General features: G+C 39.3%; 1 long non-coding RNA gene across 1 annotated transcript; it reads left to right on the forward strand.

Annotated features, from left to right (window-relative positions):
* Positions 1–1,074: 1,074 nt before the first annotated feature.
* Positions 1,075–9,293, forward strand: LOC113983753. The gene is made up of 3 exons (XR_005565046.1): positions 1,075–1,356; positions 1,554–1,721; positions 9,175–9,293. It is a non-coding gene; the product is annotated as an uncharacterized LOC113983753 (long non-coding RNA).
* Positions 9,294–11,016: the final 1,723 nt, after the last annotated feature.

Here is an 11,016-nt window from a genome sequence, read left to right on the forward strand (position 1 = left end):
GCTATAGGTTTCTCAATACATAAGGCTATATTTTAGTCTTTCCTTACTTCCCAGAAAGAAATAAGATGAAACAAGTATTTCACATCACCAGGGTAAATGAAGTTTTGCCTTTATTTTTCCAAAGTATGTGAGCTATGAATAAATCCTTTTCTGGAAATGAGTCTCACTGTTCTTGGAGATTCTCTGGACCCTAGTAAAGCTCATGCTCATTATTCAGCACCATGCCCAGGGAGCCCTCCTTGCCCTACCTAGCTTTCCTCTTTCACAACCTTTGTAGAACATAACAAAACTTTATCTTTCAACCACACTGAAATCAGCTGGCAAGTTGCAAATGTTATGGTGTTCATAGGCACAGAAAGGTTTTACATGTATCCACTGAGGAGGAGACTCAGCATAAAGACAATGATGAAAACTTCAGGGAGAAGAGAAACAGAAAGGCCATAATTAGGGGAAATAATAGGGAGGATAAAGAGTGTTTATCAAGATAATGAGTGTAATAGTGTTTGAAGTGCTGGAAAAAAAGAAAAGTTCTTGAATTCAACAATATTTTGTGAGCATGCACATTATTGATATTTGTGAGTGATTTCACACTTTTCTGTGGAGGCTTACACTTTATATATTTATTTATATATGTATACTTGTTTGTGAATTTATTTATTTATTTATGATCTTTTATCTCTCCTATGAGGAAAGGCTGAGAGAACTGGGACTGTTCAGCCTGGAGAAGAGAAGGCTTTGGAGTGACCTAATTGCAGCCTTCCAGTACCTGAAGGGAGCCCACAAGAAAGGAGAGAGACTATTTACAAGGGCCTGGAGGGACAGGACATGGGGGAATGGCTTTGAAGTGAAGGAGAGTATGTTTAGATTACAGAAATCAGTAAAGAAGAAATAATTCTTTACTGAGGGTGGTGAGACCCTGGCACAGGTTGCCCAGAGAAGCTGTGGATGCCCCATCCCTGGAGACGTTCAAGGCCAGGTTGGATGGAGCTCTGAGCAATACGGTCTAGTGAAAAGTGTCCCTGCCCATGGTGGGGGGTTTGGAACAAGATGGTCTTTAAGGTCCCTTCCAGTCCAGGCCATTCTGTGATTCTATGATTGATTCTATGATCTTTTCCTGTGTTTGTTTTTTCTTTTATGGAAAGATACCATTTGGATGGAGGATACCCTGAAAAAAATACAAAAAAGGGACAACATGCAAAGATAATTTGAAAAGATATGAAGAAGAGACCTTAATGCTAACATTATAACTCTCCCAGTAAGAGCTGGGGACACTGGTGACTCATTTTGGCACCCCCAGATTCTCATCCTGCCACCCAGAGTGTCTTGGGGAGGGTAGACATAACATCAGAGGAAAAGGTAAATTGTTCTAAGTTTTCTTGCATAATAATTTTGAAGTTATCACTAATTATGTGGTTTTGTTGTCCTTTGAGCTATTACAATTTAATGATAATTATTAGTCTAGTTAAATTATATGTACGGTTACACTTCTAAATAGATCGCAAAGAAATCCTTGTCTCCCTGTCTATCATTAATTTCCTTTTTTTCTCAAAAAGTTACCGAAAGGAACTGTATGCAAATGAGGACTTGAAACTACAATCCATGACTCAGGAAGGGCTGTCTTTGCCATTTTACCTTTGTGTATTTCTGCACAAAGTTAGTATCAGTATTTCTCTAGTAGACTTTTGGATTAGGAATTTGAAAAGGATTCTCCATCATCAAAGGTGAGCAGAAAATTGACTTGCATACTTTCTTGCTATGTATTTTTTCCTCATCACAATTTTTATTTAATTATTTCCTTAAAATATAAACTTTAAAAGTATAGATTCGTGAATGGCTTAATATATGGGACTTTCTCCTCATACCCAGGTATCTGGCTGTAAGTTATTTTGGTTCTATTTTAGTCCATTTCTCCAGTTTCTAAGGAATACCAGAGCAGTGGATTTTGTGTACTTAAGGATGGGTTTCATCATTCTATGAGAAGTACCAAGGAGGTACTTCTTGTTAACTTCTTGTTTTTTCTGGAGAAGGGGCTGCAGTCAGGGTGGACACTTTCCCATCTGCCTCTTGGGTCTGATGGCAGCAGTAAGAGCAAAAATTTCTATTTGATCTCTGTGTTACCTTACTCTGATGGGCTTTAGCATTGTAATTTCCTTTGGGATTGTTTTCATCTGCAGATCCACCAGCTTTTTCACTTGTGCGACTTGTCTGTTCTGACAGGTTTTTTAGCCCCAAGCTGTTCTTTCTCAGACTGTACCTTTCACTAACTTCTGAGCAGTTTCTTCTTTTCCCTGAGTTAAGTTGGCATCTTGCTGATGAGAACCTTCCTGATCAGCAGTTTTCATGAACTCAAACTTTCCTGTTGAGCAGCAAATATCATTGAGATTACCAATTTAGACCTCTTAATTCAGAGCATCAATAGCTTGTCCAGACATCTTTCCCTTCCTATTTATTTCTCTTTATTTTTTTTTCTTGTTTGTTTAGGTTTGGGTTTGTTGGTTGGTTTTTGTTGGTGTTTTGTTTTGGTTTTTTTTTTTTTTTTTTTGTTTTTGTTTTTGTTTTTGGGTTTTTTGTTTGGTTGGTTTTTTTGGAGGGCGGTGATTTTTTTGGGAGGGAGGTGGTGGGTTTCTTTTTTTAATTTTTAGTTTATAGCAGATTTCACTTACATGCTGATGTACTGCCAAAAGCAGAGAGAGAGAAGAGGAAGAAAAGTGTTTTCTTGGATTTTCTTTTTTCCCCTTTGGGTAAATAGTTGGTCAGACTTGACCAGCACAGCTGTTTCTTTCAAACTCCAGCTTTCTTAGTAATGTTCTAAGAACAGTTGTATTGCAAGGCAGGCTATATTTTCAAATGTTTTTGCCCCTTTTTCATATTTTTAACCTTCACTTACTGAACACACAGATCAGATACTTCGTAAATAGTAGTTGTTCAATAAATATAGAGTCAATTTCTTATAAATAAATGCAAACTGCAGACAGATTCTAAAACATCTTATCCATCAGTGCACTTGTCACTATATTTTGTAAGTTATGTCATCAACTGTCCTTAAAAAGCAATGTGGTCTGGTGATGTGGCTTGGGGAAAATGAAGGACTAGGGCTCATCTTAGTGGTGTCCTTGAATTGCTTGATGTCTGTAACCAATTATATCACTATAGTTTGCTTGTAAAAATGAGGATACTGCCTCCTGAAGACCTCCCTGATTCTGTGATAAAATGTGCAAAGTAAAATCTCAACTCCATAAAGTCTTTATTCATATAATTAACTTTAGTCCTTTGACTTAAAGAAATGTTCTCAGTTCTTCTTACAGACACGGGACTCAAAGTACATGGCAGTATTCTCCCCTACCCATACCAATTTCAGTTGTATGTTGAAAAAAGGTCTGGTCTTTACTGAGAACTCCAACCATTCATGTTGTCATACTGATGCTTCAAAATGTCTGGATAGGATGCTGTACTGGGAAGTTTCCGTGAGGTTACTTTTACCTACATTAATTTGTTCGTGAATTGAACTAACATAAATGTCAATATTCTCTGGTGTAGAAGGGAAACACCTTTTGTTGTTTGACCTATATGCTCCTCAGGAAGCACAATACTATGTCTTATGGAGTTCTGTGTATTTTTAGCCCTTTTAGAAATATATGGTTCAAGTGTGTCATGAAAGTACTTGGTTATTTTTGACTGTGTGTTTCAATCCAATGTTTTTTCCTTCTTTACCTTTCTAATTCCTTTTAATTTACTAAACTCTTATCTCCTGTGAATTTTCCTTGTTGAAATCAGAAAAGATATGTTCCCATCTCTAACTTGTTTCTTTCACAATGTGAGTACTTTCCAGTCTCAATACTGCAAAACTGACTTTTTTCCCCCTTCACTTTATGTACTTGAGAATAAAGTAAAGGCTTGTTACTGAAGTTTTTGTCATACTTTGAAAAGCAGAGAATGAAATGAATTTAGATAAATGTTTATATTTATTAACCTGTTTCAGGTTGTTTTATCTCAGTGTAATAATAGTATGGCTTTTGGGGAACAATTTTAATCAAATTGTTGGTATCTTATTCACATTTATTTGAAAAGAACATTGATTGTTGTGTTTTTGTCTGCATTCCTGCTACTTAAAATGCCTAAAATACCCTATAATCTAGTGACAATGAATGGTGCAGTTACACTGAGGCAAAATTTAAACTTGAATGCCCACAACTCTTTCTACAAAGAAATTGTTTTCTTTTTGATTTCCTGGGTATACATTATGAAGACTGTTTTGTACATTCTTTAAGTAGTAATTCTCATTTTCTATTAAGGACAAGGTATATTTCAAATAACCAAGTTTCTAGTCTTTCTTTCAGAACAAATGCTGTGGAACAGCAAATACAGTATCAAATAATGCAAGCCACTGGCAATTTTTTGTGCTTTAACTGAACACTTACCTTTTTATAAGGTGAATACCAAAGCTTCTCTTAACCAGAATGTAAACCAGAATGTCATATTTGATGCTTGACTACACGAGCAGGCTTCAAGTCAGGAGAGAAATATATCTAGAAAGGGTAAGGAAGTAAAGATATTATAAAAATAATATTGTCCTTTGCTGCCTGCCAGAGTTCAAGAGGTGTTTGGATGACACTGTCAGGCACATGGTGTGACTCTTGGGGATGTTCCTGTGCAGGGCCAGGAGCTGGACTCAATGATCCTTGTGGGTCCCTTCCAGCTCAGCAGATTCTATGATTCTGTAAATGAAATATGTAGTTTTTTGAGGAAAATAGTGGTTTGTTGGGTTTGCTTTTTTTCTTCCCCATTTGACACACAGCATTTACACACCCCTTCAGGCCTCTGCAAGACTGTTTTCAAAATCATGATTTTTGTGTCTGTTCTTAAGAGTGTCATTTGCAGGGGACAGGGCCTTAGGGAACCTCTGTGAAATGACCCATTCATTGTAGGATTTCTAGCTGGACTCCGTTGTATTTGTCCCCACCATTCTGAGAACCCAAGCACTTAAAAACAAAACCTATCTTTTCAAGGCAGCCCAGCAGAATGCTGTGATGATCCTCTAGGTACAAATTAACCAATATTGAGCATTTTACCATTTTAATATGCATACATTGTTTTTATGCAGTATTCTATCACAGAGATTTTCAGAGAGAAAATCTCCCACTGAATGGTAGAGCAGTAATTTACATTAAGGGGCTCCTTTTGTCCGTTCTGATTAGCAATAGCACTTCTCTAGTTGAAATCCTGGCTTGCCATGACAGTTACATGTGATGAACAATCTTGGTTTTTTGCAAAGTCTCAGGACATCACACCGCTCACGCATTTTAAATAGCAGTTTAGATACCATTGCTCGTGTGGAAATTCAGAGAGGATGAAAACACCCAGACTTGTTTTATTATGATCTCAGTAAGAAAAGCATTCAGGCTCTGTGAAGGAAAAGTTTAAATGCTATTTATTAAAGCTAATAGAAAGTAGCATTGAAGGGCAAAGGAGATTTCTCTTCGAATTATGAGGGACAAGTGCATCTTAAAAATAGTGGTGCTGCCTAGGCTTACACTGCAGCAGTTACTACAGTCAAAATCTTCCTTTTCTGCCAGAGTAAAGTTGAAGGAAAAGAGTGCCTAATCAGACTCACATTTCTCTCAAATCATATTTCTCATTTGACAGTGCTGCTAAAAACACCTGAGAACCTTCAGCATGAAATTTGTTTTCATATCAAATTTGTTCATCTTTGGTTTTACAGCTTGTCCTTGGCTACTAATTGCTATGCAAATTAAGAGAGTTTGCCATGCTGTGTGTTTGCACCAGCAAGGGACCACATCTCAGTCCAACTCGGAGAGTTTTCTTCTAGTCACATTGTGCACTTGGCTGCAAGGAGAGAAGCCAATTCTCTGCTAAAACACAGGAATGTGACACAATCTTTTTGACATCTTCTGCATTAGGGGGGTTAAGTACTGCAGAGCATGTTTGTTGGAAAGCCTCCAGCTTGTGTTGCTTGTTATTGTTGTTTCCAGCAGAGGAAGCAGCTCCTATTTGCACAGGAAGGGGGAACAGACCAGGGATGTCCTCCAAGAGCCAGTTTCCTAGCTACTGTTTCAAGTTATTAAAATCTAAATTGACTTTTTCCCAATTCATGCAGCCTAAAACAAGACACCAACAAGACACTTGATTCACCTGGGATTAAGAATAATTGCAGAGTCTTTAATGTAGGAGAGATTTCTATCCTAGCAAATTAAGCTATTTGCTTTATGGAGGCTTGTGGAATCACAGTTTAAGCTACTAATTCAGTATAATAAACCTTCTAAGGAAATGTTATTATGGAATGAGAAGGCATTCATGAATTTGAGTCTTCAGAGACTCTGTGTGAGTCTCTCTGCACTCAGTGCTTGGATGTCATAAGATGCCTTTCAGTATGCACCAGCCTGCTCAGACACTGTATATAAAAAAAAAAGAGAGATCTAAGCAAAGAAATAATTGGACACATTTGTCTGGTATGTATAACTGTTTGTGGTTTCTTATTAGCTAAAGAATGGTCAGGACGGTACTTGACATTTTATCCAACATCTATACCAGCATGGTGCTCCTCTAATTAGAATGTCTCTGAGTCTTCTGTACATGTGTGGGTTGGGTGGCATGTAGAGAATAAAGTCATCAATGTGATACAGCTCCTCAGTAGTGCACTGTGCCAGTTTAACATTCCTTTAAGTGTTGTTCTGTCTTGCTGTTACATGTGAGAGATGATAAAACAGAATCGTAGAATACTTTGGGTTGGAAGGGGCCTTGAAGATCATCTAATTTCAATGCCTTGCCATTTGCAGGGACACCTTCCACTAGACCACATTGTTCAGAGTCTCATCCAACCTGGCCTTGAACACACTCAGGGATGGAGCATCCACAGCTTCTCCGAGCAATGTGTTCCAGTGCCTCACCAGCCTCACAGTGAATAATTTCTTCCTAATATTTAATTTAGACCTACTCTCAGTTTTAAGCCATTTGTCCTTGTCCTGTCACTACATACTCTTATAAATAGTCCCTCTCCATGTTTCTTGTAAGGGTCCATTCAGGTACTGGAAGGGGCTCTAAGGTCTCCCCAGAGCCTTCTCTTTTCCATGCTGAACAGCCTCAGTCTGTCTTCATAGGAGAGGTGCTCTGATCATCTTCATGGCCTCCTCTGCGCTCACTCCAACTGTCGCATGTCCTTCTTTTGTTGGGTGCCTCGGAGCTGGATGCAGTATTCCAGGTGGGGTCTCATGAGGGCAGAGTAGAGGGGGAGCATCACCTCCCGCGACCTACTGCCCATGCTCTTTTTGATGCAACCCAGGACATGGGTGGTTTTCTGGGCTACCAGTGCACATGGCTGGCTCATATTGAGCTTCTCACCCACCGACACCCCAAGGTCCTTCTCCTCAGCACTGCTCTCAATCCATTATTTGCCCAACTTGTATATTGTGCTAGTGCACAACCCAGGTGTTGGACCTTGCACTTAGCCCTGTTGAACTGATTTTGCACAGGCCCACTTCTCAAGCCTGTCAAGATCCTTCTGGATGGCCCGTCCCTGCCCTCCAGTGTGTTGAACACACCACACAGCTTGGTGTCATGGGAAAACTTGTAGAGGGTGCACTCAACCCCACTGTCCGTGTCACCAACAAAGACGTTAAATGGAGCTGGCCCAATCCCAAGCCCTGAGGAATGCCACTTGTCACTAGTCTCCATTTGCACAGAGCCATTGACCACAACTCTGAGTGACACCACCCAGCCAATTTCTTATGCGCAAAGTGGTCTACCCATCAAGTCCATGTCTCTCCAGTTTAGAGACAAAGATGTCATGTGGGATAGTGTCAAAAGCTTTGCACAAGTGTAGGTTGATGACATCAGTTGCTTTCCCACATAAGCCGCCACTGTAACCCCATCATAGAAGGTCACCAAGTTTATCAGGCATGGTTTTCCCTTATTCACCAATCACCTCTTTCTTTCCCCTGTGCTTTAGCATAGTTTCCAGAAGGATCTGCTACATGGTCTTGACAGGCATAGAGATGAGACTGCCAGCCTGTAGGTCGTTCATTCTTCCTTTCTTCCCTTTTCAACAACTGGGGTTATATTTCCCCTTTTCAAGTCAGTGGGAACTTCCCCAGACCCATGGACTTGTGCACCTTCAGGTTCCTTGGATGGTTGTGAACATGATCTCCTGCAGCAGACAGTTCTACATTCTCCCAGTTCCTGCCTTTGCCTTTTGTGACTTGGGTGGTGTGGCTGAAGTCATTAGTCAATTCAGACACGGTGGAGAAGTGTCTTTCCTAGGGCAGGCACACCTGGAATGTCTCAGGGGCAAAACTTCCATAATTTCCAGTTCTGAGCTTCTGTATCAAACTAAGCTACTCAAATTTCATATGAACTACTATGCAAGAGTCCCTGTCAGTAAACTGAGTCAATTCTGAACAGAAGCCATTTGACTAAAAAAAACTTCCTGGATGATATCTCAGATCAGTGTTAGAATATAAAATCCATTCATGGTGACTTAAAAATTTGCAACCCCTTCCTACTATGTACGAAAAGAGACATGTCTATTTAAATAGATTTCCTTAACTTTAGATAAAATTAGAAGGCAATTTTAATGAATAAGAAGTAGTTTCACAATTGGGTGCATAAATTCAAATCTACAATGCAGTTCCATCACTTTCAGGCAGTACTCCTGTGACCAAGTAAATAACATAAACTTGTGAGTACATGAAAGAAAAGTAACAGGGAGCAAAAATCAGATTTTGCAGTGTGTCTTTTAAATTTTGTTGTTGAGAGAAGCACTTGACATAGTTAAAAATGAAAAGACATTTCAAGCACTTGGAAGCCTTCTTTATGTTTAGAATAACTTATTTCAGAAGAGTTATGCATCTCTTGGAGAGATGAAATGTATCTAAATCCTTTGCAACCAAAACCCACTGAAGCACAAAGCACTGCTGTATAGATGAAATGTCCCTTATGAAGGCAGACTTGTGGCTCCAGGAGGACGGTTTTGTTGCTACAGGTACAAAAAGTATTTCTTCTGCGAGCAGCCTGTGCTGTCTTGACTACTGATTGATTTTAATGTCTAGTGATAAAAACTTGCTGGTGATATTTTTAAGGGAAGCATGAAAATCCCCCAAAATACAGTTGGCAAATACTAACAGTTCAGTAATGGGGTCTACTGTCCTGTTTCATTTTCAGAGTGGTCCTGGATGCACACCATTCATAAAATCAGCAGTTTAAAGGCCTGCATGCCACAAACCTTGATGGTGGAAAGAATGTGTCTGAGGTGGGAGGAAAAGACATCCTGTGGTCCCTACTAAAGGTATTTATTTCACTCTCACTTTTATGTGTTTTTTTTCCCCCGCATCTTCTTACTGAAGGGGGTAGTGTTTTGACTGAGGAAAATGTGATGTCCACATTGAAGTCCCTATGCCAGGTATTGTATAACTTTATTCAAGACTAGTGGTGCATGGAAAAACAACTGACAGGTACCTATTATCCTGTTACAGAAAAGAATTAAATTAAGATTAAGTAAACACATAAAAGAGTCCCTGACTTCAGAAAACTTGACATTGATGAAACAGGCCTGATATTTTCTGCCCACCATTCTTGTACAGGGGGAAGATAATAGATTCAGGTTATAGTCTTTAATTGCTGATAACATGGCAGATAGAAATTTGTGGAGAAATTATTTCTAAATAGGTCCATGCTGCTTTTACTTTAAGTCACCTTACTGATGGTGTCTTGTCTTGTTTTGCTCCTTACATGTAAATCTCGTTCATCTAAAGGTTAATATTTAAGGTCAAAATCACCAAGTTTTAGAAGTTGCAATTCACTGCATTGAATTCAATTCAGTGAAGTGTTTCCCGTAAGTATTTGTATCAAATGCTGCCTTTGTCCCTTGTGTTTGAGATGATGTCAAATGGGAGTAATTAAACAGGATTACAATGTAATTACTTCTACTTTTGAAAAGTGGACAAATATGACACAGTTTGGTTTCATGTTTACTGCCATGTACACATTTTTTATTCTCTGCACTTGTTTTGTTTTCTTTTAAAGTCATTTCAGTCCAAAACAGAAAAAACTAACAGAAGTGGTGTAACCTGGAAATTGTGATAAACTTTTAACAGAAATGATATCTCTCAACACCTCATATGACAGAGCTCTTCAGGTGTTACCTACAGGTGCTTTTCTCAGAAATCAGGTATCACTGTTCAGATAAACTATTTCTACTCAGTCCGTTGCTGAAGAATGCGGGTGGTGTTGGCCACCCATCAATGGGCAATAGAGGGGCTACTCAGCCTGTCAGAGTTGTTTGTCCATCTCTCCCCGAATCCACTTCTCTCTTTATTCATCAGGAGAAAGGTTTTTGATGACTTTACTCTCTATAACTAGTCGAGGCAGAAAAAAATTAACTGTTTCAGGAAAAAATTTGCTTTTGAACAAGTTTCTCAATCCCTGAGAATGAGTGCAACTATCAAATATTTCTATGCAATGTTATATTTCATATATTCCAAATGTTTTTTTTTTTTCCTTTTTTTCTTGTGTCTTCATCTGTTTAGTATGACAGAGAAACCACTTATATTCTTATGTCACAGAATCACAGAGTGGGTCAGGTTGAAAGGGATCCCAGCAGATCATCTGGTCCAACCTCCCTGCTCAAGCAGGGTCATCCCAGAGCACATGGCACAGGATTGTGTCCACACAGTTCTGGAATATCTCCAGTGAGGGGGACTCCACAGCCTCTCTGGGTGATCTGTACCAGTGCTCAGTCACTACACAGCAAAGAAGTTCTTCCTCATGTTCAGGTGGAACTTCCTGAACATCAGTTCATGCCTGTTGCCTCTTGTCCCATTGCTCGGCACCACCGAGCAGAGCCTGGGCCACGCCCTGACACCTCCCTGCAGACACTGAGAGACCTTGGGGAGGTCCCTTCTCAGTCATCTCTTCTTGAGACTGACAGGACCAACTCTTTCAGCCTGTCCTTGTAGGAAAGATACTCCAGTCCCTTAATGTAGAAATATAGAATAAGAGAAAAAT

The sequence above is a fragment of the Pipra filicauda genome, unplaced genomic scaffold (assembly GCF_003945595.2).
Source record: "Pipra filicauda isolate LSUMZ 115617 unplaced genomic scaffold, ASM394559v2 scaffold409_size848515_pilon, whole genome shotgun sequence".
Classification (NCBI taxonomy): Eukaryota; Metazoa; Chordata; class Aves; order Passeriformes; family Pipridae; genus Pipra; species Pipra filicauda.